At 41.5% G+C, this 27,132-nt stretch overlaps 1 long non-coding RNA gene across 1 annotated transcript; it reads left to right on the top strand.

Moving 5' to 3' along the window:
- The first annotated feature begins 5,111 nt into the window (after window positions 1-5,111).
- LOC139171755 (uncharacterized) lies at window positions 5,112-22,736 on the top strand. Its single transcript, XR_011559799.1, has 3 exons — window positions 5,112-5,172; window positions 12,975-13,226; window positions 22,607-22,736. It is a non-coding gene; the product is annotated as an uncharacterized lncRNA (long non-coding RNA).
- Window positions 22,737-27,132: the final 4,396 nt, after the last annotated feature.

The following is a 27,132-nucleotide window of genomic DNA, read 5'->3' on the forward strand; positions in this document are numbered from 1 at the left end:
TGTTTCCAGCATCTCCCCTCCTCGCTCGCCCCCCCCGTTTCTCTTTCCCCTCCCTCCGCCCGCTCGGTCCAATTAATAATCGTCCAAATATTATCAAACCCCCTCCCCCCAAAAAAACCCAGCAGTGGGCGCGTCTCTCTCCTCCCCATCCCAATTAGAGAAGAGCAAACAAACCTGAGGCTACCCAATTCTTGGACTGAGGATGGCGTTTCGAGAAAAACGCACCGAATTCTAGATATTGAAATCTCGTGTCATAACTTTCCCGCTTGTGTGTCTGGGGGGGGGGGGGGGTAGTTCTCCCAGGATGGTTTTGTCATTCTTCCGGATCAAAGAAAGGAAAGAGATAGTAAGAAAGAAGAAAAGAATTGGAGGGTTTGATGAACCTCTCGTCACAGGCAACTAATTAATAATAATTAATAATAATAATAATTTCTTACATTTGTATGCCGCCCCTCTCCGAAGACTCGGAGCGGCTCACAACAGTGACAAACAATGAGACAAATCCAATACCTAAAAACATCTAAAAACCCACATTATTAAAAACCGTCCAGCTCAGTACATAACTAACCGGTGCAGGGCGGGCGAATCTCCAGAGAGGGGCCCCCTCCCCCCCTTCTGCTCCCATTGCATCTGTATTGATTCCGCTGCCTTTCTCTGGTCGCAGCTACTAAATTCTTGTTGTGGGCTCGGAGGGTGCACATTTTTGGCTGGAGAAGAGCAACGCTAAAGTCACCACAACAGATTCTAAGGCCTTCTAAGCCACCGGCATTTGCTAAACATAAAGTGGGGGGGGGGGAGAGGAAGGAGGGAGAAAGGAGGGAGGAGGAGAACAGAGGAAGAAGGGAGGGAGGGAAGGAAGAAAAGAAGGAAGAAGGAATAAAGAAGGAAGGGAAGGAAGGAAAGAAAGACAAAAAAGAGGAAGGAAGAAAAGAAAGGAAAGAAGGAAAGAAAGAGGAAAAAGAGGAAGGAAGGAAAGAAAGAAAGAAAAAAAGAAAGAAGAAAGAAAGAGAGAGAGAGAGAGAGAAAGGAAGAAGGAAAGAGAAAGAAAGGAAGGAAGGAAGAGAGGGAGGAAGGGAGGGAGGGAGGAAGAAGGAAAAGAAGTGTTGTGTATCAGTGATTGTGTTTGTGTTGTGTATCAGTGATCGTATGGCCTCTGTAGATGCCACATATGAAATAAAATTAATAATAAAATACAATAAAATAATGTTATAACATTATTTGGCTATGGCCATTTCAGAAGGCTTGCCAAGGTATCCAGGCGCCACCAGGAATCAATATTGACTCAAAGGCAGGAAAGATGAATCTATTCATCCGAAATCGGGGTTTATAGGCACCTGTCAATTTTCACGTTAAAGGGGCGGGAAAAAGACTGAGTTATTTATTTATTTGTTTGTTTGTTTGTTTGCTTGCTTGCTTGCTTGCTTGCTTGCTTGCTTGCTTGCTTGCTTGCTTGCTTGCTTGCTTGCTTGCTTGCTTGCTTGCTTGCTTGCTTGCTTGCTTGCTTGCTTGCTTGCTTGCTTGCTTGCTTGCTTACTTACTTACTTACTTACTTACTTACTTACTTACTTATTTGATTTTATTTATGAATGAATGAAAAAATGAAAGAACGAATTAAACTGGAAGAAGAAGAAGAAAAACTAACCGGCGTTTGTCCGAACATCATCCGCCAGGTTTCGGGACTACGTTACCCATACGCCTCTCTGTTTGTGCGGGTCTCCCTCGCTCCCCTTCTCAATCCGCTCATTGGCTACCGCCCCGGGCGGGGTGGCCGCAGGGACTCTCCCGATTGGTTGCCCAGCTGCCACTCGGGGTGGCCCAAGCAAAGGTGGGCAGAGCGGAGGCGCTGGGACCACGAGGGAGCTTGCGACAAAGGTGGCCCTCCCTCCTTTTCCTCCCTCCCTCCCTCCTTTTTTCTTTTCTTTTTCTGCCCCCTCCTTTGCTGCGCTTGGAGCGGCCAGGTGAGCCAGTTTGCAGGACAGGTCACCTCTAGGGGGAGGAGCAGCGCCGCGCATCTTCCTCTGGCTGTTTTTGCAACCCTGGGCTCCTCCACCCCCTCCATCCCCATCTCCCTGCTTTGCCTTTGCAGCGCATCCTTTGCTTTGCCTCGCCGCCCCCCCCCAAAAAAAATCCCCCTCCCCGATTGGCCCGCGTGGCGAAAGGAGTTTCTTTGCGTCTGGATGGGGACTTTGCAAAAGGCAAGTTGTGGGTTGGCAGCGCCGGCTATTCGGCTGTGACTTTTTTTCCTTTGGGGGTGTTCTTTCTTTCTTTCTTTCTTTCTTTCTTTCTTTCTTTCTTTCTTTCTTTCCTATCTTTCCTTCCTTCCTTTTCCTTCCTTCCTTCCTTTCTTCCTTCCTTCCTACCTTCTCCCTTTCTCCCTCTCGCTCCCTCCCTTTCTCTATCTCCCCCCTCTCTCTCCCTTCCTCTTTCTCTCTCTTTCTCCCTCCCTCTCTCTCTTTCTGTCTCTTTTGTTTCTTTCTCCCTCCCTCCCTCCCTCTCATCTCTCTCTCTGTCTCTCTCTTTCTGTCTTTCTTTTTTCATTCCTTCTTTCTTTCTCCCTCCCTCTCTCATCTCTCTCTCTCTCTCCCTTCCTTCTCCCTTTCTCCCTCTCTCTCCCTCCCTTTCTCTATCTCCCTCTCTCTCTTTTTTCCTCTTTCTCTCTCTCTATCTCCCTCTCTTTTTTCTTTCCTTTCTTTCTCCCTCCCTCTCTCATTTCTCTTCTCTCTCTCTTTCTTTTTCTTTCTTTCTTTCTCCTTCTCTCTCTCTCTCCTATCTCTCTCTCTCTCTCTCCCCCTTGCCTCCACTCTTCTTCACTGTCTAAAGAGAGCCCGTTTCCTTTGCAATCCACAGCCCAGGCTGCTCACAGGCTCTGCCCGTGGAGGCAGCGGCTGGAGCGCTCCGCAGGTGGGCCACATCCTCCAGCAGCTCCTTGGCTGCTTGGACCAGGAAGAGGCGGAGAAGGTCAAACAGGTTTCTCTGTCTCTCTCTCTGTCTCTCTCTCTGTCTCTGTCTCTCTGTCTCTGTCTGTCTGTCTGTCTGTCTGTCTGTCTGTCTGTCTGTCTGTCTCTCTCTCTCTCTCTCTCTCTCTCGGCAGCTTGGCGGGGTCCCGTTCAGAGTGCAGGAAGGCGGGTAAGTGGCAGGAGTCGCTGAGCCCCTGCGAGGCTGAAACCGGGCTCACTCGGTGTCTAGACGTCCGTGGGAGGGTTTTGTAGGGCAGTGGGTTGGCCGGTTGCAGGCGATGCCCGAGGGGGGCGGCTGGCTGCAGAGGATTCTGAAAGAAGAGTTGCCATAGGGGTTTGTCTGTCTCTCCCTCCCTCCCTCCCTGCGGGTTGTTCCTCAATGCACTCTGGAGTAGGTGGGAAGTCTGTTTGGGCAGAGTGCCAAAATTGTAGAGCCCAAAGAGTCCATATGCCAGCCCAGCTCTTTGCATTGTCTGTGGAGGTTCCCAGGCATCCAGATCTTAGTGGTCCCAAAGGTGATTTTTTTTCTACAAAAGGCAACTGGATTTCTAGGGTTTTTTCCCCCCCTTTGAAAACCTCTCACGTCTCATCCAGGAAGCCTCTTCTCTTCTTCTTCTCATCCATGAAGCTTCTTCTCTCCTTCTCATCCATGAAGCTTCTTCTCTTCTTCTTCTCATCCATGAAGCTTCTTCTCTCCTTCTCATCCATGAAGCTTCTTCTCTTCTTCTTCTCATCCATGAAGCTTCTTCTCTTCTTCTTCTCATCCATGAAACTTCTTCTCTCCTTCTCATCCATGAAGCTTCTTCTCTCCTTCTCACCCAACAAGCTTCTTCTTCTCTTCCTCTTCTCACCTAAGAAGCCTCTTCTCTTCTTCTTCTTCTCATCCACGAAGTATCTTCTCCTCCTCCTCTTCTCATCTAAGAAGCCTCTTCTCTTCTTCTCATCCATCCAGCTTCTTCTCTCCTTTCACCCAAGAAGCTTCTTCTTCTCTTCCTCTTCTCATCTAAGAAGCCTCTTCTCTTCTTTTCATCCAAGAAGCTTCTTCTTCTCTTCTTCCCATCCAATAAGCTTCCTCAGCACATGGTGTGAAGTTATGCTTGGACTACAGTTAGATCTTGGTTTAATTGAGGATTGTGTTTATCATTTTCTTTTAAAAAGAAATTTCAGTTAGGCATCATTTTTATCTCCAAGTCACAGTTTCTAAACTGCAAGAAAATCTCACACAGAGTTGAAGGAGCTTCTGAGATGAGAAGTGAAACCTCTTCAAGGAAAAAAACAAAGAAAGTCCAGTTGCCTTTAAAAAAAACACCTTTAGGTCAACATGACCTGAATGACTGAGAATCTCCATAAACATTGCACAAAACACACAAGCATAACCAGAGAAAAATATGTGTTTGTTTGTCTGTCTGTCTGTCTAACCAAGATTAAAACTTACAAATAAAACCTCTAAAAACAATTTAAAAACAGTTTAAATCCAACAGTTTAAAACCATACATACCATTTATGGCTGCCTCATGATGGTGCACCATCAGATCAATGTATTAGTATATAATTGGCATACGTATTGCACACATACAGTGTATACCTGCGGTATCCTCAGGACATTTACAAATCTATAATTCCCAAATTAAGTGGTTAATGAAAATTAAATCAAACTCCCAGAATCTTAAGTGGCTTTTTCTCCCCAGAGATTATTATTTTTTTCCCGTGAGTGTGAGAGAATGTGTTCCTTAACTTCAAAAAAAGTCAGTTATTTAAAAGAAAGCTAAAATTCGCAGAAAAGATTGTGTAAGATTTCATTTCTGGCAACATGCACAAAATGGCATGTTTCCCAAAATGCACCAGACTACTTGGCATTCTTACACACTTGATCCACACAGGTGTGCCATTTGATCAGTTTTTAAAAGGCAAATGGTACAATTATTGGTCATTTTTTTAAAAAACAACAATAACACCTTCGACTTTCTTTTCATTTCCCATCTCCAAAAGGCTTCTCTCCTAATTCACAGCTTTGGATTTGGGGCAGTAAATTAGAAATCTTTTGCAATATTTTTAGTGTATTTAATAATGCCTTGCATATTATACAGAGAGAGAGAGAGAGAGGGAGAAAGAAATCCCAACAAATAACTTAGTGTATTTCTTGCCTTTTTCTTCTTACAACAGAATGTATAAAAGTCTCAGAAGGGTTTTCATTTACTTGATGACTTGGAAAAAGGTAAGGGAATTATTATCTCATAATTTTGTGTGGGTGCTTTTTTTGATTTAAAAGAATAAGTGGTTATGTTTGCAAGCTCTTTAACTCAGGCACTAGTCCTTCACTTACACCAGACTGTTTGAAGTGGCAACAACACCAAGAAATGTGATTTATGACTCTTTTTCACAGTGATGGCTTTTTCTTCCTTTTATAAATAATTTATTTATTGATTTTTTTAAAAGAAAAGATATTTGGCATATATACATTGTTAAACAGGTCATAATCCGTATCCATTACGTTTTAAATATGCCATTTGTTACACTTTGTGTTATATTAAGCTATGTACATTCACATATATGAAACAAGCATAAATACCCTTGGTTCTATAGTGCAGTGTTTCCCAACCTTGGCAACTTGAAGAGATCTGGACTTCAACTCCCAGAATTCCCCAGCCAGTGAATGCCGATCTGGACTTCAACTCCCAGAATTCTCCAGCCAGCGAATGCTGGTTGGGGAATTCTGGGAGTTGAAGTCCAGATCTCTTCAAGTTGCCAAGGTTGGAAAACACTGCTATAGTGAATAGTAATTAATCATAAATGGTTGTTTCTTTTATCGGTATACTATTTCAGAATGCTTATTTTTACCTATATGTACACTGATACTCTGTATTGTTATGGGTTTTTTTTAATTCCGGATCCATTCGTGCTATTTATGCCATGTCTCTTTGGTTTCTTTATTCTTCATTCCTTTGATTGCGTTTGTCATTTCGTCCATTTCCACGCATCTATAGATTTTTTCCCTAATTAGATTTTCGGATGGGGTCTGATCTTTTTTCCACATTTGTGCAAAATTCTTACTGCGGTAGTTATATGCATCGTAAGAAAAAACGTTTGTTTGGTGTAGTGTCTTTTGCAGATTCCTAGAAGCATACTGTCTGGTGTGAATTCTATCTCCTCCTTTATAATTTATGTAAGCCATCTATAAGTATTTTTCCATACAAGTGATGGCTCTTTCTAGCATTCCCACGATCACATGATCAAAATTTCATCCATAATCTGCTCTCTACATGGGGCTACCTTTGAAAAGTGTTTGGAAACTTCAGATCGTGCAGAATGCAGCTGTGAGAGCAATCATGGGCTTCCCAAGGTATGCCCATGTTACACCAACACTCCGCAGTCTGCATTGGTTGCCGATCAATTTCTGGTCACAATTCAAAGTGTTGGTTATGACCTATAAAGCCCTTCATGGCATCGGACCAGAATATCTCCAGGACCACCTTCTGCCGCACGAATCCCAGCAACCGGTTTGGTCCCACACAGTTGGCCTTCTCCGGATCCCGTCGACTAAACAATGTCATTTGGCGGGACCCAGGAGAAGAGCCTTCTCTGTGGTGGCCTCGACCCTCTGGAACCAGCTCCCCATGGAGATTAGAACTGCCCCCACCCTCCTTGCCTTTTGTAAAGTTCTTAAGACCCATCTCTGCCGTCAGGCATGGGGGAACTGAGACATCTCCCCCTGGCTTATACAGTTTATACATGGTATGTTTGTGTGTATGCTTGCTTTTAATAATGGGGTTTTTACTGTTTTTTAAATTATTAGATTTGTTCTTACATTGTCTTTGTTATTGTTGTGAGCTGCCCCGAGTCTACGGAGAGGGGCGGCATACAAATCTACTTAATAATAATAATAATAATAATAATAATAATAATAATAATAATAATATTAGGATGCCTATGGATTACCATTGCTATGCCCCAAGGTCACTAATCCTCTTTGGCAACCTTCTGACCAGTTACAAATCCAATAAATAATAATAATAATAATAATAATAATAATAATAATAATAATAAGTCAACAGGGAAGCCCAATTCATTTAATGACCAGGTGACTAACTGAACAACTGCAACAATTTCACTTAACAACCCATGGCGGAAAAGGTCATACAATGGAAGCAGAACTCACTGATCCGACATCTCGCTTAGCAACGGAGTTGTCATAGTCGCAAGTTGAGAACTTACCTGTATAAATATCTTTGCCCCCTTCGCTTTGCCTCCTGGAATTCCAGCTTTTCAAAGCCTGGCAGATAATTTTTTGAAGTACTGAATGATTTAGTCAAAGCCGGCTCTGCTGTGGTTGTCACCTCTGTTTTGCATCAAACTGCAAAATGCATTTCTTCAAAATCTCTCTCTTTCTTTTTAATGCTTTATCTGCACATTGATAGATTGTGTGCGTGACCAGGCTGGAGTGACATGCACTTGGGAAGGCAATGTATATATATATTTTTAGCCCACGGCCCACAGAGAGAAAAAACCCTAGATCTAATCTCCTTTCCGTGGGGCTGTTGGGCTCCACTTGATTGAAGGAAAAGGTGACGTTTGATTGGGAAGGTTTTTTTCCAGGGTGCTGCTTCCACAGATCTCTTTGAAAGCCATGAAAAACCATAAATATCATGCGTGGGAAGTTTTTCTTTCCTCTGAATAGATGAGAGCGAGATTATTTTTGCGGTTTTGAATCGGTGCATCTTTTTACACTGTTTTTTTTCTTTTTAAAAGTATTTTGTTGTGGTTAGCTCTGGCCCAGCTCCTGCCCCAAGGACTGTGGATGTGGGGGAGACATCCACATGCTGCAGGCCTGTTTTGCCCCGGTGGAATCTGCTGATGAAGGCTCCTCTGACCAAGAAGACATGAGTGACAGGGAGGAGGAGAGTGGTGCAGACAGCTCAGAAGGAGATCAATTATCTATCTCCTCCTTGGATTCCGAACAAGAGTTAATGATACAGCCACGCATGTGGAGAGCGATGCATAGGCAACAACAACTGAGAGATTATTATCAAAGAAAATGAGTCCACCTGTGGTTGGGTGGGGCTGTGGTCATTAGTGAGGCTGCTATAAAGAGCAGCCTGTGGGTTTGGCCATTGTGGAGGATTATCTGATCGTTGTGTTCGTGACTGCTTTACTGACTTTGACTTTTTGTGTGCTGATTTTTACCCGCTTGGAAACTAAACCAGAGCAAAGTGTGTTTCACTTTGTGAAAGAAAAAGGACTGTGAATTGCCTCACAGCTGCAAGCTAAGTATCACAGAACTGATAAGGGACTTGTACAAATTACCAGTTTGTTTGGAGATGAGTGCTCTTTGCTATACCAAAAGAGGGCTTGGTTTAAGTGAATTCTCATTATAAAGAACATTGTTTTGAATTTTCAAACGTGTGTGTGTCTGAAATTTGTACCTGTGAATTTTTGGGAGGAGTCTACCAGAGAGCCCGACAGAACATATTTAGAATAACAGAGTTGGAAGGGATCATGGAGGTCTTCTAGTCCATTCCCCTGTTCAAGCAAAAAGCCCTTTATATTTCAGACAAATGGTTTGTCCAATCTCTTCTTAAAAACTTCCAGTTTTGGATAATTCACAGCTTCTGGAGGCAAGTCGTTCCACTGGTTAATTGTTCTGTTAGGAAATTTCTCCTTAGTCCTAGGTTGCTTCTCTCCTTGATTAATTTCCATCGATTGCCTCTTGTCCTGCCTTCCTAATGCTTTGGGAAATAGGTTGACCCACAGTAAGATTATAAGAGAATAACAGAGTTGGATGGGGTCTTGGAGATCTTCTAGTCCAACGCCATGCTTAGGCAGGAAACCCCACACCACTTGAGACAAATACTTGTCCAATCTCATCTTTAAAACCTCCAGTGATGGAGCAACCACAACTTCTGGAGGCCAGCTGTTCCATGGGTGAATTGTTCTCACAGACAGGAGGTTTCTCCTTAATTCTAGGGTGCTCCTTTCCTTGATTAGTTTTCACCTATTGTTTCTAGTCCTGCCTTCAGGGTCTTTGGAGAATAGGTTGACCCCCTTTTTTTCTTTCTTTTTTTGCCAAACATTTTCAGGGTAGTTGGCATCTTCACAACAAGGATTGTACTGCATAGGTAGTCCTAGAATTACTACTGCAGTCGGGGCCAATATTTTCATAGCTAATGAAACTGATTATTAACAGCAACAGCACTGAGCCTTATGCAGGCCAATCCTCAACTTACAACAAATGTTTTAGTGACCATTCGAAGTTATAATGGCAAGGGGGAAAAAAGAGAAAGACTTTAGAAACGTTTTTCAGCTGTATGACTATTGCAGCATCCTTCGTAGTCAACTGGTTTACATTCAGTTGACTCCCATTTAGGATGGTTGCAGTGTCCCTGTTTTAGCATTTAGACTTATATACCGCTTCACAGTGCTTTATACCCTCTGTAAGCAGTTTACACAGTCAGCATCTTGCCCCCAACAATCTGGGTCTTTCTTTTACCCACCTCGAAAGGCTGAGTCAATCTTGAGCCGGTGGTGAGATTTGAACTGCCAAACTGCTAGCAGCTGGTGATCTGCAGAGGTCGTCTGCAGTATTGCGTTCTAACCCAGTGTTTCCCAACCTTGGCAACTTGAAGATATCTGGATTTCAACTCCCATTTGCTGGCTGGGGAATTCTGGGAGTTGAAGTCCAAATATCTTCAAGTTGCCAAGGTTGGGAAACACTGTCCTAACCACTGCACCATTGTGGCATTTTGTTATGTACCTGGGGTTTTTTGGGGGGTGAAAGTCATTTTGTAGCTTCTCATACTCAGCCTTCCTTCTCCCAATGGGAAAAGTAGAGAGGAATTCCTCAAGAGATGGATACAGTTCCAACACCAACTTGTCTACTACGATAAAAGAAGGGTGTGACACCCCCCCCCCCTGCCGCCCTATGGCCACCCACAGCGTTTAATCACTTCCAGGAAAGCTGAACCCATGTCTTCTAGACGAAACCCAGCCCTCTAGCCATCACCTTCCCAGCTCCATCAGTTTCCACCAGAACAGACAGGAATTTTGACAGGCAGGAATTTTCAAGCAGGATGTCCCGAATGTTGAGTTGCGATCCAGAGATGCTGAGGTTGCGTCGGAGTCTGTGTTTGTACTGGAAGGACCAAATGTCATTCTCCCTCGGGAGGCAAACCCTGTCTAGACTGACTCACCCCACATGGCACCTGGTCTTCCCCTGCAAACCGAAAAATAAAATCTCAGGCAGATGCCTAGACGTGGCCCTTGCATGAATATTAATTGTCTGCAGGGTGGCAGTCCTGATATTTGCTGTGCCCTGCATTCCTTTGGTGGCCTTCTCTGGGGCTCCCCATGGATACATTGATGCCGTTCTCAGGGTAGAAAATGGCACTCAGCAGTTGTTTTATCCTATTTTAGGTGGCGATTCGGGGCTGAATATTCCATCGTTCGTTGCAGAAAAATATCTTCAGCAGCCATATTGGTTTTTGACTTTCCCCTTGAGAAAAAATATCTGGAAAAACTATCTCTAAGGGATCTTTCCAAATGGAGAAGGAGATAAGCAGGGAGTCTGTAGATGGATGTAGGAAGATATCCCTTGAATATGTATTTCAATATCCCTTGAAAACATAGATGATAGATAGATAGATAGATAGATAGATAGATAGATAGATAGATAGATAGATAGGTAGAAAGATAGATAGATAGGTATAGAAGATAGGTAGGTAGGTAGGTAGATAGATAGATAGATAGATAGATAGATAGATAGATAGATAGATAGATAGATAGATAGATAAGTAGGTAGGTAGATAGATAGATAGATGATAGATAGATAGATAGATAGATAGATAGATAGATAGATAGATAGACAGACAGACAGACAGACAGACAGACAGACAGATAGATAGATAGATAGATGATAGATGGAAGATGGAAGATAGATGGATGGATAAATGGATGGATAAATGGATGGATAGATGGATGGATAAATGGATGGATGGATGGATGGATGGATAGATGACATATAGATAGGTAGGTAGGTAGGTAGAAAGGTAGGTAGGTAGATATGTATGTAGGTAGGAAGAAAGAAAGAGAAAGAAAGAAAGAAAGAAAGAAAGATGATAGATGGATAGATGATACATAGTTGAATGATAGATAGATAGATAGATAGATAGATAGATAGATAGATAGACAGACAGACAGACAGACAGACGACAGATGGAAGATGGAAGATGGAAGATGGAAGATGGATGGATAGATAAATGGATGGATAGATGGATGGATAGATGGATGGATGGATAGATAGATGGATAGATAGATAGATAGATAGATAGATAGATAGGTAGAAAGGTAGGTAGATAGGTAGATATGTATGTAGGTAGAAAGAAAGAAAGAAAGAAAGAAAGAAAGATGATAGATGGATAGATGATACATAGATGAATGATAGATAGATAGATAGATAGATAGATAGATAGATAGATAGAAATAGACAAGACATATAATCTGCTGTTTCCCAGTAAAATAATACTGTAAACTTAAAAAGACAACCCCAGGGGATTCTCTTAGGCACCCCAAGACAATACAGTATTCTCTTTCACAGGGGTAAAAATAGAGAAGAAACTTAGAAACACAACCCAAAGGGATTCTACCCATTCTCTGAGCCCCCACCCACCAAGAATAAGGGGGACAATACAGAATCCTCTTTCACAGAGGAAGAAAAATTTCAGGAGAAGCAGAGGGCATGTTCTGGCACACTCCGTGGGGGAATAAATTACTCATTTTGAGTTGGCAAAAGAGGCGATCCGTTAAAAGTGGCACGAATGGCTCTATCAGGCGCTAGAACCAATTGGCAGTTTTAAAATACCTTGAAATGAGTACAGATCATAATTAAGAAGTATCTGGCTGGTGTTGGTGTTGGTTTAGTTTTTTGGCCCGGCACACCTGAAAGACCGCAGAGTTGGCATCAGCAATGTCTCCTTAGGAATGTCGTTGCTGACGTTGGGCTGTCGAACGTCTTTCTTCTCGGAGGAATCTTCCAACCCACGAGATACCATATCTCGAAAACGATCTCAACAAATTAGGCCACCAAGCTGCAGTCAATTTAAACAAACACGCCCAAGCAGGGGTTTGAACTTCGGTACAAAAGCTCATGATCATAACAGCTAAACCATCGACAAAGCATCATGAGATGAACGGTGGTATTCCAAATCTTGGAGGAATGAGCCAGGCAAGAGTTTAATTTAAATTATTAAATTTATATGCTGCCCAACTATGCAGGGGAGAGCAGAAAAAGCCCATCAGCGGGGCCCCATCAGTGGTAGCTCCTTAACAGTAACAGTTAATAATAAATAATAATAATAATAATTTATTAGATTTGTATGCCGCCCCTCTCCAAGGACTCGGGGCAGCTCACAACAATAATAAAATACAATAAACAGTGGTACAAATCTAATATTAGCAAAACTGAAGTTAAAATCCCTTAATATGTAAAAAAACAATGAGTACTACACAATTATACCATTCTCAAGGGCTATAATCAGCAAAGGGGGGGGATCAGTCCCCCCATGCCTGGTGACATAAGTGGGTCTTTAACACCTTGAGGAAGACGGGGAGGGTGGGGGTGAATCAAATATCTGGGGGGAGTTGATTCCAGAGGGCCGGGGCCGCCACAGAGAAGGCTATTCCCCTGGGTCCCGCCAGATGTCATTGTTTAGTCAACAGGACCTGGAGAAGGCCAACTCTGTGGGACCTAATCGGCCGCTGGGACTCGTGCGGCAGAAGACGGTCCTGTAGATATTCTAGTTCGATGCCATGTAGGGCTTTATAGGTCATTATCAATCCATACTGTACTTCATCTGCTGGACCTGCCTATCTTCTTTTTAGCCCTCTACCTTAAATTCTACTGCTCTTCAAGTGCTCGATGCAAGCTTGTTGGTGAAACGTGACACCACCAGAGCAAACCGGGTTAAAATTTACTCATCCCATTTTTAAAAAATCTTTCTCTCTCTGTGTTTGTCTGTCTCTCTTCAGAATCTGCTTTGGGCCCAGAGTCTGCCTGGGTCTGCATCCAGCCTGAAACCTTGATTACATTACTGAGCACAATCCATCTTCAGAGGGGAATTTATAGGGAATCAAATCATTATTGATTGGCTGGAAGCCGGGAGCTGCAGCTGAGAGACCGTTAAGCCCAACCGGACAACGCCGACTTAATTCCGCCAGCATTTTGCAGCGGCCACTTTGTTTGTGTAGCTAAAGCTATTGCCTCTTGCCCAGTTTCGAGCGGTGAGTGATGGAGACAGTCGCCGGGCCTGCTAAGTGTTTAAATGATGACACCATTATGTGCCGTGATTTTCTCTCCCCCACCATCCTTTCTTCTCCAAAATGAGAGATACCAGGCAAGAATTACACCTGTTCAGGCCTCTCCTCCAAATCTCCACTCTGCTGGCTACGGGGAGGCGGGAGTGGGGGGGAAATGATGATTGATTTGTTTGTGACAGATTGCAGGAAACAACCATTGATTTTTCAATATTTTTGCCTGAAAATTATTTACAGTTGTAACCATGGGGATGTCTTTCCATGGGCTGTCGCCTTCTGAAAGACGCCGAGATAATATTCCTACTCTCTGACAAGACAAATTGCCTGTAATGACTGCAGTAGCTGAAGGGTATACTTTTATTTTAAAATATGTCAATAACTGCAGTGACTAAACGAATATTGATTCAGCATAATGAAGCCTGAATAATGCGAAAATGGGATCTTCAAAGGAAGGGGAGAAGGAGATATTCCTCCCCCTCCCTCCCTCCCTTCCTTCCTTCCTTCCTTCCTTCCTTCCTTCCTTCTTTCTTTCTTTCTTTCCTTCCTTCCTGCTCTTCCTTCTTTCCTCCCTCCCTCCTTCCCTCCCTCCATTCCTTCTTCCCTTCCTTTTTTCTTCCCCTTCACTCCTTTCTTAGTTTGTAGAAAAGATGCCTTCTCTTCTTTATGGCTATCGGTCAAAAATGTGCAATGTTATAAGCATTTTCATGGATGAACAATGGAGAGAGTTTGGATTAGAGCCTTAGTGAACAACGTCCTTTTAAAATGAACATAGAAACATAGAAGATTGACGGCAGAAAAAGACCTCACGGACCATCTGGTCTGCCCTTATACTATTTCCTGTATTTTATTTTAGGATGGATGGATGTTTATCCCAGGCATGTTTAAATTTAGTTACTGTGGATTTACCAACCAGGTCTGCTGGAAGTTTGTTCCAAGCATCTACTACTCTTTCAGTAAAATAATATTTTCTCACGTTGCTTCTGATCTTTCCCCCAACTAACCTCAGATTGTGCCTCCTTGTTCTTGGGTTCACTTTCCTATTAAAAACACTTCCCTCCTGAACCTTATTTAACTCTTTAACATCTTTAAATGTTTTGATCCTGTCCCCCCTTTTCCTTCTGTCCTCCAGACTATACAGATGGAGTTCATGAAGTCTTTCCTGATAAGTTTTATGCTGAAGGCCTTCCACCATTTTTGTAGCCTGTCTTTGGACCCCTTCAATTTTATCAATATCTTTTTCTAGGTGAGGTCTTCAGAACTGAACACAGTATTCTCACCAGTGCTCTATACAGTGGTATCACAATCTCCTTCTTCCTGCTTGTTATACCTCTAGCTATGCAGCCAAGCATTCAACTTGCTTTCCCTACCACCTGACTGCACTATAAAGAATGTTTAAACAAAGAACTTCACACCAGAAATCTTCAAAGGTTGGAATTTTGGGGACAGGGGAAACGACTGAAGAATCGAAGCATTAATCAGATGTGCTCAAATTTATTCTTCGCAATCTCTCTCCAAGCACTTCTGTGGGAATTGAATTGCTGACTTTGCAATTCTGGGAAGAGTTTGACCTGGTGTAGGACCAGAGTTTTTCCTCCAATGCATGGATCCAACCAGGATGCATGGTTAGCATTGGGACAAAGATCAAGACCTTCCAGCAACATCTGGAGGATGGTAAGGAATCAAAATGTGAAGGTTGCTTCTTTCTAGCATGAATGCACCCCAGGAATATTCTTACAGCTGTCGTACATAGTGAAGGTAAAGATATGTATTCTTATTTTGTGTGCAAGAGAGATATCAAAAGTATTTTATTACTGGGTGAATGCTGTTCATGGAAAATTAAGGATGACTGGGTAAAAATTATGTAGCAGGAAAACCCACATTTTAGCTTTTCATAATTCCATTATTATTATTATTATTATTATTATTATTATTATTATTAATCATCATCATTATTATTATTATTATTATTATTTATTAGATTTGTATGCCGCCCCTCTCCGTAGACTTGGGGTGCCTCACAACAATAACAAAGACAATATAAGAACAAATCTAATAATTTAAAGAACACTAAAAACCCCATTATTAAAAGCAAACATACACACAAACATACCATGTATAAACCGTATAGGCCCAGGGGAGATGTCTCAGTTCCCCCATGCCTGATGGCAGAGATGGATCTTAAGAACTTTATGAAAGGCAAGGAGGATGGGGGCAGTTCTAAGCTCCAGGGGGAGCTGATTCCAGAGGGCCGGAGCCGCCACAGGGAAGGCTCTTCTCCTGGGTCCCGCCAAACGACATTGTTTAGTCAACGGGACCCGGAGAAGGCCAATTCTGTGAGACATAACTGCTCGCTGGGATTTGTGCGGCAGAAGGCGGTCCCAGAGATATTCTGGTCCAGTGCCATGAAGGGCTTTATAGGTCATAACCAACACTTTGAATTGTGACCGGATGATAGCACGCTCTTGTGATATTTATGGCTTAATTTTGTAAGTGCCCATGGAGTATTTGGGGGATAAAATCTTTTTGAACTCGTGCATCCTACTAAATAGTCTGGGGTTCTGTTGGCAACGTTATAATACAAGATTGGGCTTCAACTGTCTCTTCAATTTCAAATACTTTAAAAAGTCGGAGCGACTTTCAGCAATTCAATATCTCTTCGATTAAAGGTTTAACGAAGGGTTTTTCATGTCATTGTGTGCCTGTATGTCTATGCATAAAGGTATGTGACAGAAGATTATTGACGAGCAAAAGAACCAAATTCCTGTGAAACTGATGCAGACTGGAGCTGGAGACCTCTCGCCCCCTCCCCATTTTCAACTGAAGGTACAATGAAAATACAAACCCCTCGCATCTGTTTTCTTTCTGCTAAAGATGGCAGGGTGTTTTTCTTCCTGCAGTTCTATTTTGTTATGCTTATCCCACCCTGATCTGTAAAAATGATATCTATATACCGTATTTTTCGGGGTATAAGACGCACCGTTTTCCTCCCTAAAAGAGGCTGATAATTAGGGTGTGTCTTATTTATTTATTTATTTATTTATTATTTGGATTTGTATGCCGCCCCTCTCCGAAAACTCGGGGCGGCTTATACTCTGAATGTATAACTAGCAGCCCTAACTAGCTGCTAACTATCTTCCCAGCTCTTACCTTGCAGGCTCTTTCATTATTTCTCTCTGTGAAGAATGATTTCCAAGCCCTAAGTCTTTGCAGGGTTTGTTTCATTACTCTAACTTGCTCTGAGTAAGTTTTTGTCCAGCCCTAACCAGGTGCGATTAATGTACCCAAGCTCTTTCATTGTTACTCTCTACAAAGAAGAATGATTTCCAAGCCCTAAGTTTTTGCAGGGTTTGTTTCATTACTCTAACTTGCTCTGAGTAAGTTTTTGTCCAGCCCTAACCAGGTGCGATTAATGTACCCAAGCTCTTTCATTGTTACTCTCTACAAAGAAGAATGTTTTCCAAGCCCTAAGTCTTTGCAGGGTTTGTTTCATTACTCTAACTTGCTCTGAGTAAGTTTTTTTCCAGCCCTAACCAGGTGCGATTAATGTACCCAAGCTCTTTCATTGTTACTTTCTACAAAGAAGAATGTTTTCCAAGCCCTAAGTCTTTGCAGGGTTTGTTTCATTACTCTAACTTGCTCTAAGTAAGTTTTTTTCCAGCCCTAACCAGGTGTGATTAATGTACTTAAGCTCTTTTACTGTTACTCTCTGCAAAGAAGAATGTTTTCCAAGCCCTAAGTCTTTGCAGGTTTTTTTCCCCATTGCTCTACTTGCTCAGACTGTTTCTTTCCAGGTGCTAATGATGCTCCCAGCTCTTACTGGCTTGCAAGCTCTTTCATTGTTACTCTCTGAGAATAATTTTTTTAAGCGCTTAACCAGGGGATAAAATAATGTGCTGAAGCTGACCAGACTAAGGACACTAGCCAGATGAATACCTGGTAAGCAGATTCTTTTCCCTATTTTCTTCCCCAAAAACTAAGGTGTGTCCTATATTCCGGTACATCTTATACTCCGAAAAATACGGTAAATGCATTTCTTCTTTGAAAACTTACTCTTTTTGTCCATGTTAACTTTGGCATCCTTGGCATTGTTATAGAAAAGCCAGATGAGGTGTGTAGGTATTTCTCTTTCTTTTCTGATGGAAAGAAAGAAAGAAAAAAAAGAAAAAAAAGGAAGGAAGGGAGGAAGGAAGGAAGGGAGGAAGGGAGGGAGGAGGGAAGGGAGGAAGGGAGGGAGGAAGGAAGGAAGGAACGAAGGAAGGAAGGAAGGAAAGATTCTATGATTTATTTGCTGGGGTTTTTTGCAAATAAATACAAGGTGCCTATCTCATCCTCTCCTTCCTAAATGAATTCATTTTTTCTACTCTTCTTTTTTTTAAATATTTTTATTGAATTTTTAAAAAGACAAACAAAGACATACAACGCTAAACATTTAAGGAGCTACCGTTGCTCTGGTTGTCGTAGAAGTCCATCTAATACAAAAATATAAAAAATCCTAACTGTAATCAGATCAAAGCAGAAATACCACACATGTAAGTTACATTCTTGTTAGATTCAACTCTGTATTTTTAATATTAAACTTATTAATTAAATTTCTTTATATTTTAAAATATTCTATGCTTATGCAAAAGAAAAAGAAAAAGAAAAATTATTAGTAATACTATTTACTATTTCATTCTATATTATAATTAATTATTATTTTCTACTCTTCTAAGGTGAGCTCGAGTTATGTAGCTCAGCTGATGTCCTTGGGATGCTGGGAACAGCTGGAGATTTCGTACATAATTCACAACCGGTAGAAGCTCCCCGCTTCCTCTTATTTATTGTGTACGCGCATTTCATTTCCAGCTTGGTTCAGGTTGCTTTCATTTGATCCGTTTACCATTCTGACCTGCCGTATTTTATGGGGGGGTGGGGGGTGAGTCCTTCTCAAGGCCATTTCTTTCAGTGGTGTGGCTTAGCGTAAAAGAAAACGGAAGTTAGCTGAGAGAAGGCAGCCCAGTGCCTGTCCTGAGTGCATTATACAGAGGTCTAGGAGTCAATTCCCCTCACCAGGCCCCTGGATCCAGCATGGGGTGTCACTGTCCATCATTCACTCCAAGGAACTGTCTTATTCCTATCTAGTCCCGTCAGTTGCTGAATCAAGGCTAGCATTTCCAGTCAATATTAATAAAGTATATTAATATAATATAATATAATATAATATAATATAATATAATATAATATAATATAATATAATATAATATAATATAATATAATATAATATAATATAATATAATGGGGCTACCTTTGAAAAGTGTTCGGAAACTTCAGATCGTGCAGAATGCAGCTGCGAGAGCGGTCATGGGCTTACCTAGGTATGCCCATGTTTCACCAACACTCAGCAGTCTGCATTGGTTGCCGATCAATTTCCAGTCACAATTCAAAGTGTTGGTTATGACCTTTAAAGCCCTTCATGGCACTGGACCAGAATATCTCCGAGACCGCCTTCTGCCGCACGAATCCCAGCGACCGATTAGGTCCCACAGAGTGGGCCTTCTCCGGGTCCCGTCAACTAAACAATGTCGGTTGGCAGGCCCCAGGGGAAGAGCCTTCTCTGTGGCGGCCCTGACTCTCTGGAACCAACTCCCCCCAGAGATTAAAACTGCCCCTACTCTCCCTGCCTTTCGTAAACTCCTTAAAACCCACCTTTGTCGTAAGGCATGGGGGAATTGAATCACCTCCCCCGGGCATGTACAATTTATGCATGGTATGTTTGTGTGTATGTTTGTTTAGTAAATGGTTTTTTTTAAATATTTTAAATTATATTTAGATTTGTCATGAATTGTTGAATCCTGCTGTGAGCCGCCCCGAGTCTGCGGAGAGGGGTGGCATACAAATCTAAATAATAAATAAATGAAATAAATTAATATAATATAATATAATATAATATAATTAATACTATACTATTTATTTGTTTGTTTATTTGTTTATTTATTTATTTATTTATTGATTGATTGATTGATTGATTGATTGATTGGATTTGTATGCCGCCCCTCTCCGCAGACTCGGGGCGGCTATACTATGCTATACTATCATTATATTACATCTCGTCTTGTGTTTCCTCCATAGCTATTGTACAGGTAAAGGTAAAAGTTCTCCTCGCACATATGTGCTAGCCGTTCCCAACTCTAGGGGGCGGTGCTCACTTCCATTTCAAAGCCAGTACTGTCCAAAGACATCTCCCTGACATGTGGCAGGCATGATTAAACACCGAAAGTACACGAAGCGCTGTTACGTTCCCACTTAATGTGGTCCCTATTTTTCCACGTGCTTTCAAACTGTTTGGTTGGCAGAAGCTGGGACAAGTAACAGGAGCTTACTCCATTACCCGGCGTTAGGGATTCAAACCACCGAACTGCCAACCTTTCTGATCGACAAGCTCGGTGCCCTAGCCACTGATCCACCACGTCCCTTATTTGTACTCTGATAGAAATAATGGTCAGTAATTCCTTTTCCCCAATTGCCGAATCGGAATCGAATGTGGATCCTGCTGAAGTCAAATAGTCTCCAGTCACCGCAAACATTTTTAATTATTATTTTTAATCCCTGGCCCTTCCAGAAAACAAGGTCTGAAATAGGCTTGTTCCTGCTGCTTCTTAATCCATCATGTGTGGCTCTGGAAAAACCATGTATTTATCCTTAATTAAAGCAGCATAACGGGAGCCTAATGTGTTTTATATATATCTATATATCTATATCTTTAGGAGAGCATAACATTAGGTCAGCAGCTCAAATCATACCTCTGGGTGCACATAATGAGCAGGCATTAGAGTTTAGGATTGCCATGGTGTTTGTTCAGTACTCAAGATAGAAAACAAAATGTAAACTTGGAGTAGACAGAATCCATGTTTTATGCCGATATAAATACTCCAAATAATAGGTTGGTTTTTGACTAGACTTCCTGGCTCTACAATGATTGCTGTATTCTCTGTGTAAATATTTCTAGATCCCAAAACCTTTCTCTCCTGGGTTGTTTCGAAGTTCCTCTTTTTTCACCGCACTTAGAAAAAACATTTTGGCCAGAGCCCACAATTTACCTTTTTAACCGAAGCTATAAATTGCCACTTCTGAACTGTTCCAATTTTGGCTTGTGGCAAACAAACCATAACGTGTTTATCAAGGAAGTAGAAGGGATGTCAACAACAAGCCTTCCTTGTGTTGGGCCATCAGAAGTACTCTCCTGGAGCTGACCAAAGGACCCTCTGACTTGTCTTTGGGGCCAACAGCAAGCAGCCAGATGGCTCCTGAATTGTGTAGCAGGACGGTTCCGGTTCCACTGTTTATATCCAGGAACTTTTTTTTTAAAAAAAGAAAACAAATTGGGGGGAAAAAATTCCCTGAGATCTTAAAGTTGTCTTCAGAGATCCTTACCAACCTGGCTCATTAAGATCCATTCTGGAAGGAAAGTGTCCCAAGGGATGGCAGCTTCTATCTAGTGGACTTAAAATATACTGCTAAAAAAAAAATAAAGGGAACACTCAAATAACACATCTTAGATCTGAATGAATATCAGTGAATATTTCATTTGCACAACTATTCCGTTTGCACAACAGCATGTGAAATTGACTGTCAGTCAGTGTTGCTTCCTAAGTGGACAGTTTGATTTCACAAAAGTTTGATTTACTTGAAGTTATATTCTGTTTTTTAAGTGTCCCCTTTATTTTTTTAAGTAGTGTATTTATTTTAAGCTGTTTATAGTATCTATCCATCTATCTATCTAATCTATCTATTCTTCCTCCTTCCCTCCCTCTCTTCCCCCCCCCCTCCTTTCTTTCTTTCTCTAACATCTCCCTCCCTCCCTCCTCCTCCTCCTCTCTCTCTCTCTCTTTCTTTCTTCTTTATGCATATATTCTCTTGGGATATATATATTTTTCCAACTTTGGCTTTGCCTTCTACAAAAATGGCCTGGTTCTTTGGTTGACTGTTCTGAGTTTTTAGTGCTTCCATCATAGTTCCCTCTAAGCTGAGCAGTGAGCAATCGCTCACTTAAAAATCATCATCAACTCAGAGTTTTCCGAACCTGCCCAGAAGCCGAGAGGGAAAGAGTGAGAGGGAAGGAGAGAGAGAGGAAGAGAGGAAGAGAGAGAAACAGATAGAAAAAGAGAGGAAGGAAAAGAGAAAGAAAAAGAATGGGAGTAAGGAAGAGAGAAAGAAAATCAAAATCTAGTTTGAAACTAGCTCAACTATTTAAGTGGCATTTTGATATTGATAGAGTTGCCCTATTATGAGCTCACAGTTATAGACACACAGTATAGTATTTTATTTTGAAATTCTCTGAGGCAAAACAGGGTGGGTTTTTTGTTTGTTTGTTTATTTATTTATTATTTCTGTGCCGCCCAGTCCCAAAGGGACTGCCGCTCAGACACTATACTTTTCCGCCCCCCCCCAAAAAAAAAAATTAGAGGGAACACTGGCTTCCATGCATCCAAAGAGATCCCGAGCAATTAATGGAAACCAAGAATAGTCCAGTCTCCATTGATAAATTACATGTCTTGCCTGGATCTTTCCTGCAGTTGAAAACTGGGCACGAGATTTCCTCCTGTTAGCCAAATTCAATTTGGTCGGGACAATCTCCCAACCCTTAAAATTAACTCAGTTAATCAAGTAAAATTAACTGTTATGGACTCATTTAAAACCCTTAAAATTAACTTAGTGAATTAACTAAAATTAACTGTTGTGGACTCCCTGGCCACTGATGGACCATCAAGATTTTTTTCAGTGTTGTTGCTACTTGGAGCTGTCCCTAAGTCAACTGTTGTAAGTTGAGGACTACATATGTAGTGGACAACCACATGCTATGTCTGAGGCAGGCATTCTGGCCAGATGTGACCACAAGGCCAGATGTGCAACTTATGTTCTTTTCTTCAGTTCCTTCTGAGCTAATTAGATTATTGTAAACATTTGCAGCCTGTGAATGATCCTTTCGGTTCTTCCCCACCTTAAATCCAGCCTTGCGCGCCGGGCCTGTAACTCTTAGAATTGCCTCTTGATTCGACAGCCGTTTTTAAATTAATAGAATAACAGGGAGCAGATGAGCATATCTGTTAATTTTTCAAACCGTTTTTTATTTCGCACAAATTAGCGCGGGTCTTGGAGGGCAAACTGACAAGAGGTTATTGGTAAACTGTGTGTTTAATTAATTGAAAAAAAAAGAGAGAAAGAGACTCCGATGGCTCTCGCCGTTGTTATTAAAAAGTCGAATCCATGTTGTTGCCAGTCCTCATTTATAATTAGCACCTGGGGGAATTAAATATTTAGCATTAGTAATGTAACAACGCGAAGGACACAAATTTCTATTTTTTTTGCAGCGAAAGCTACGCGGCGTAAGTGCGAACGCCGGAGATGACAGCTATGACAGTCCAAACAGCTTGGGATATTTCAATAAGACACCTCGTTGGACAGCTAGGCTTGCTCGGTTATTATTTGGAGGAAAAAAAAATATCTGTGAGTAGAAGTCCCTCTGGATGACTGTTACCCCAAGTATTTATATGTGCTTGCCGTGCCAAGCAGTTGAACATGGTGAGGACTTGAAATGTAGATTTTCCCCCCCAACCAGCCGTTCTTTAAAAAAAAGAGAAAAAGTACTCAGCTTTTAAAAGTATACATGTATGCCTGTATCCCCTGATCCCCAGGGAGTGTGGATGAAGGAATAAGAACACAAAGATTTGTTTCTTTTAAGTTTAATTACATTTTAAGCATCAGTGCTTTTGGTAAAACAACATGAGAAGTTGGGTTGGGAGGCTTTAATGAGCTGCAGTCGGCGAACGAGTCCAGGAAGCCAAAGGCATTTCTACACGAAATGGATTGGGATAAAAGGAGCTTTGCTTCGCTTAAGCCCAGTCTGATGGTTGAGTCAAGCTTAAACCCTTGCTTTAGAACCTCTGGGTCTCTTCTCAGTTTTATATATACTGGGTCGTGTCGAGACCTGAAAGAAGTTTCCTGTTGCTGAGGTTTTTTGGCATTTATTGTTTACAGCGGAGTCGGTTATGGGTGGATTTAAGCCATAAGCCAAATCTTCTCACTATGTCTTCATCTTTGAAATATTTCTTTCTGAAAAGCTGATCGGGGAGAAGGAAAGCTGAACTGGGGGGTTAATTCAAAGGCTGCTTTATTCTTGTTTCAAGTGACAACAACCAATATCCCTAAATGTCTCTCTCTCTCTTTCTAGACAGAAAATGCAGGAGACTTTCTGAAGTAGCTCGAAAGACAGATTGTGGTTCGTAATCCTTGCGGTGTGATGTGTACAATACCTGGATTTGGGATGTTATTTGTTCCCTGTTTTCAGTCCCTGTTTCTTAGGGAAGTGGAAATAACCTTTTTCTCTGTAGTTCGGTTTGGCTGCCTGCTTTTATTTTTCTTTAACTTCACGAGAGCAGTTCAGATAAGGCGTTCCAGTTTGTTTGTTAGACTTCTTTGAAAGTGTAAATAAACACATAGATAAAGGGGACCCAGTTGTTGTATATCTTGACTTTCATCAAAGGCTCCTAAAAAAGCTCTTCAGCCACGGAATTAGAGGACAAATGAAGGGAAATATTTCTTCACCCAGACGGTGGTTGGTTTATGAATTCACTTCCAGAAGAGGCTGTGACAGCTGTCAGCCTTGCTAGCTTCAAGGCAGGGTTAGACAGATTCATGGATGCCAAGTGTATCGGTGGTTATTGAAACGGATGTCCAAGTGCCTCCTCTATGTTGGTTGAGGCAGGCAGGATTCTCTTGAGTACCATTTGTTGGGGGTCAGGGGAAAGGGAGGGTCCTGCCTTCTCTTTCTGCTCAAGGTCCCCAAGGACAATTGGGGGGCCATTGTGTGACACAGAATGCTGGACTCGATGGGCTTTGGCCTGATTCAGCAGGGCTCTTCTTAGGTTCTTATGTTCTTATGTTCAGTTAATGGATTTAGCGGTACAGGTAAAAATGTTTTCCATGTGTTAATATAACTTTTCCTCTTTCCTATCTTTTGAATTGTGTGTGTGTGTGTGTGCATATACAAGTAAGTCTTCAGATAAGTCATTAGGTTATGCTGACAATTGGGACTGGAATTGGTGTCACTAAGCATTGTGTTTGAGATCACGTGACCACATCATTTGACAAAGGCCATGCCAGCCATCTTGGTTGCTCTCCCCACTCCTCAAGAGTCACAAGAGTTAGGCGAGGACCACATATCCTACCGTGGGCACAAGGACAGTTGGGTGACCTTGGACCAGTCGTTTCCTCTCAGCCCTAGGAAGGGAAGCAATGGCCAACAACTTCTGAACTCTTCTCAAGATAACTGCAAGGATTAGTCCAGGCCATCTTTGAGAATTAGACATGATGGAATAGAAGGGGAAAAATGATTTTCTTTGCTTGAAAATCAATTTCTCTCTCTCTTTCACTTTCTTTTTCTCTTTCCATATCTCTCGCTCTCTCATCTATTCTGTCTGTCTGTCTGTCTGTCTCTCTCTATCATCCATTCATTTACCCATCCATCCATCCATCCATCCATCCATCCATCCATCCACGCATCTATATCATCCATCCATCCACCCATATCATCTATCTATCTATCTGCCTGCCTGCCTGCCTGCCTGCCTGCCTGCCTGCCTGCCTGCCTGCCTGCCTGCCTGCCTGCCTGCCTGCCTGCCTGCCTGCCTGCCTGCCTGCCTGCCTGCCTGCCTATCTATCTATCTATCTATCTATCTATCTATCTATCTATCTATCTATCTATCTATCTATGTAAGACCACATTTGGAATACTGTGTTCAGTTCTGGAGACCTCACCTACAAAAAGATATTGATAAAATTGAACGGGTCCAAAGACGGGCTACAAGAATGGTGGAAGGTCTTAAGCTTAAAACCTGTCAGGAACTCAATCTTTATAGTCTTGACGACAGAAGGAAAAGGGGAGACACAATCAAAACATTTAAATAGGTTAAAGGGTTATGAATAAGGTTCAGGTGTTTTTAATAGGAAAGTGAACTTAAGAACAAGGGACCACAATCTGAGGTTAGTTGGGGAGAAGATATATAAAGGCAGACTAGATGGACCATGAATTCTTTTCGGCCATCAGTCTTTTATGTTTCTATATTTCTATGTTTCTATGTTTCTATCTATCTATCTATCTATCTATCTATCTATCTATCTATCTATCTATCTATCTATCTATCTATCTATCATCTATCTATCTATCTATCTATCATCTATCTATCTATCTATCTATCATCTATCTATCTATCTATCATCTATCTATCTATCTATCATCTATCTATCTATCTATCATCTATCTATCTATCTATCATCTATCTATCTATCTATCTATCATCTATCTATCATCTATCTATCTATCTCATCTATCTATCTATCTATCTATCTATCTATCTATCTATCTATCTATCTATCTATCTCTCCCTCTCCCTCTCTCTCTCTACCTACCTACCTACCCACCTACCTCTCTCTCTCTCTCTCTCTCTCTACCTACCTCTATCTATCTATCTATCTATCTATCTATCTATCTATCTATCTATCTATCTATCTATCTATCTATCTATCTACTTACCTACCTACCTACCTACATCTATCTATCTATCTATCTATCTATCTATCTATCTATCTATCTATCTATCTATCTATCTATCATATCTACCTACCTACCTACCTACCTACCTATCTATCCACCTACCTACCTAATGATGTTCATCCATTGTATTTGAAGTGGACCTTAACATCTAACGAGTTGTGGGCTGTCCACGATCTGTCTGCAGGTGGCTGGTAAGGCCTATATGGGCATGAAATGCCCTGCCACATGTTGGGCAGATATGTGTAGACACCATGGTCGCAGCATTTTCGGCTCTGGCTTTGTGGAGTGCTTACTTCTCTTCTATTATTGCTCTTTTATCCTCCAATGTCTGGCATATTTAGATATGTCTATTTATATATCCATTTACCTGGAGGGAGATGGGATGAAAATACAGCTGTTACCCAGAATGTCAAAAAGAAAAAGAAAAGTTTGGTTATGTTTTTTTTTACAAAGAAGCAAAGTCACAGTCTGTCAACAAAGATTTCAGACTTTCAAAGCATTCTATCCCAAACTTAGAATCAAAGGAGGGATACTTCGCATCTAAGTCTCCCCAGCAACCTGATATATTATCTCCCTTGACCTGCAAAACCTGAAACAGAGCTCTGACATTACAAGAGCCTCAGATCCTTTTAATCTGAGATGCCAGAAATGAAACCTAAGGACTTTGTGACCTTAATGTCCCACGGTAAAGATTTACAGTGGTGGAAGTTGCCTTCATTCTTTGTGTGAGACCTGTAGGATTGTTTGTGGAAATCACCACCACCCCAAAAAGATCTAGGACATATGTTATATATAGAAACATAGAAACATAGAAGATTGACGGCAGAAAAAGACCTCATAGTCCATCTATTCTGGCCTCATACTATTTCCTGTATTTTATTTTAGAGTGGATATACAAGTATGTTTATCAACCACGTCTGCTGGAAGTTTGTTCCAAGCATCTACTACACTTTCACTAAAATAATATATTTGTTTGTTTGTTTGTTTGTTTGTTTGTTTATTTATTTATTTATTTATTTATTTATTTATTTGACTTATATGCTACCCCTCTCTGTGGACTCGGGGCAGCTCACAACATTCCGATAAAAAGATACAATATAAAACATTCCTAAGCCAATTAATAGAATAATTACTGTTAAAAATATGTCTTAAAAACTAGTCATTTAAAAATGAACAATTTTTACTGTCACATTCAATACATTTTTACTGTCACATTCATAGAGCCCGGGGTGGCGCAGCAGGTAGAGTGCTGTACTGAAGCTGACTGTAGATATGTAGGTCAGT

Source organism: Erythrolamprus reginae, chromosome 9 (assembly GCF_031021105.1).
Source record: "Erythrolamprus reginae isolate rEryReg1 chromosome 9, rEryReg1.hap1, whole genome shotgun sequence".
Lineage (NCBI taxonomy): Eukaryota > Metazoa > Chordata > Lepidosauria > Squamata > Dipsadidae > Erythrolamprus > Erythrolamprus reginae.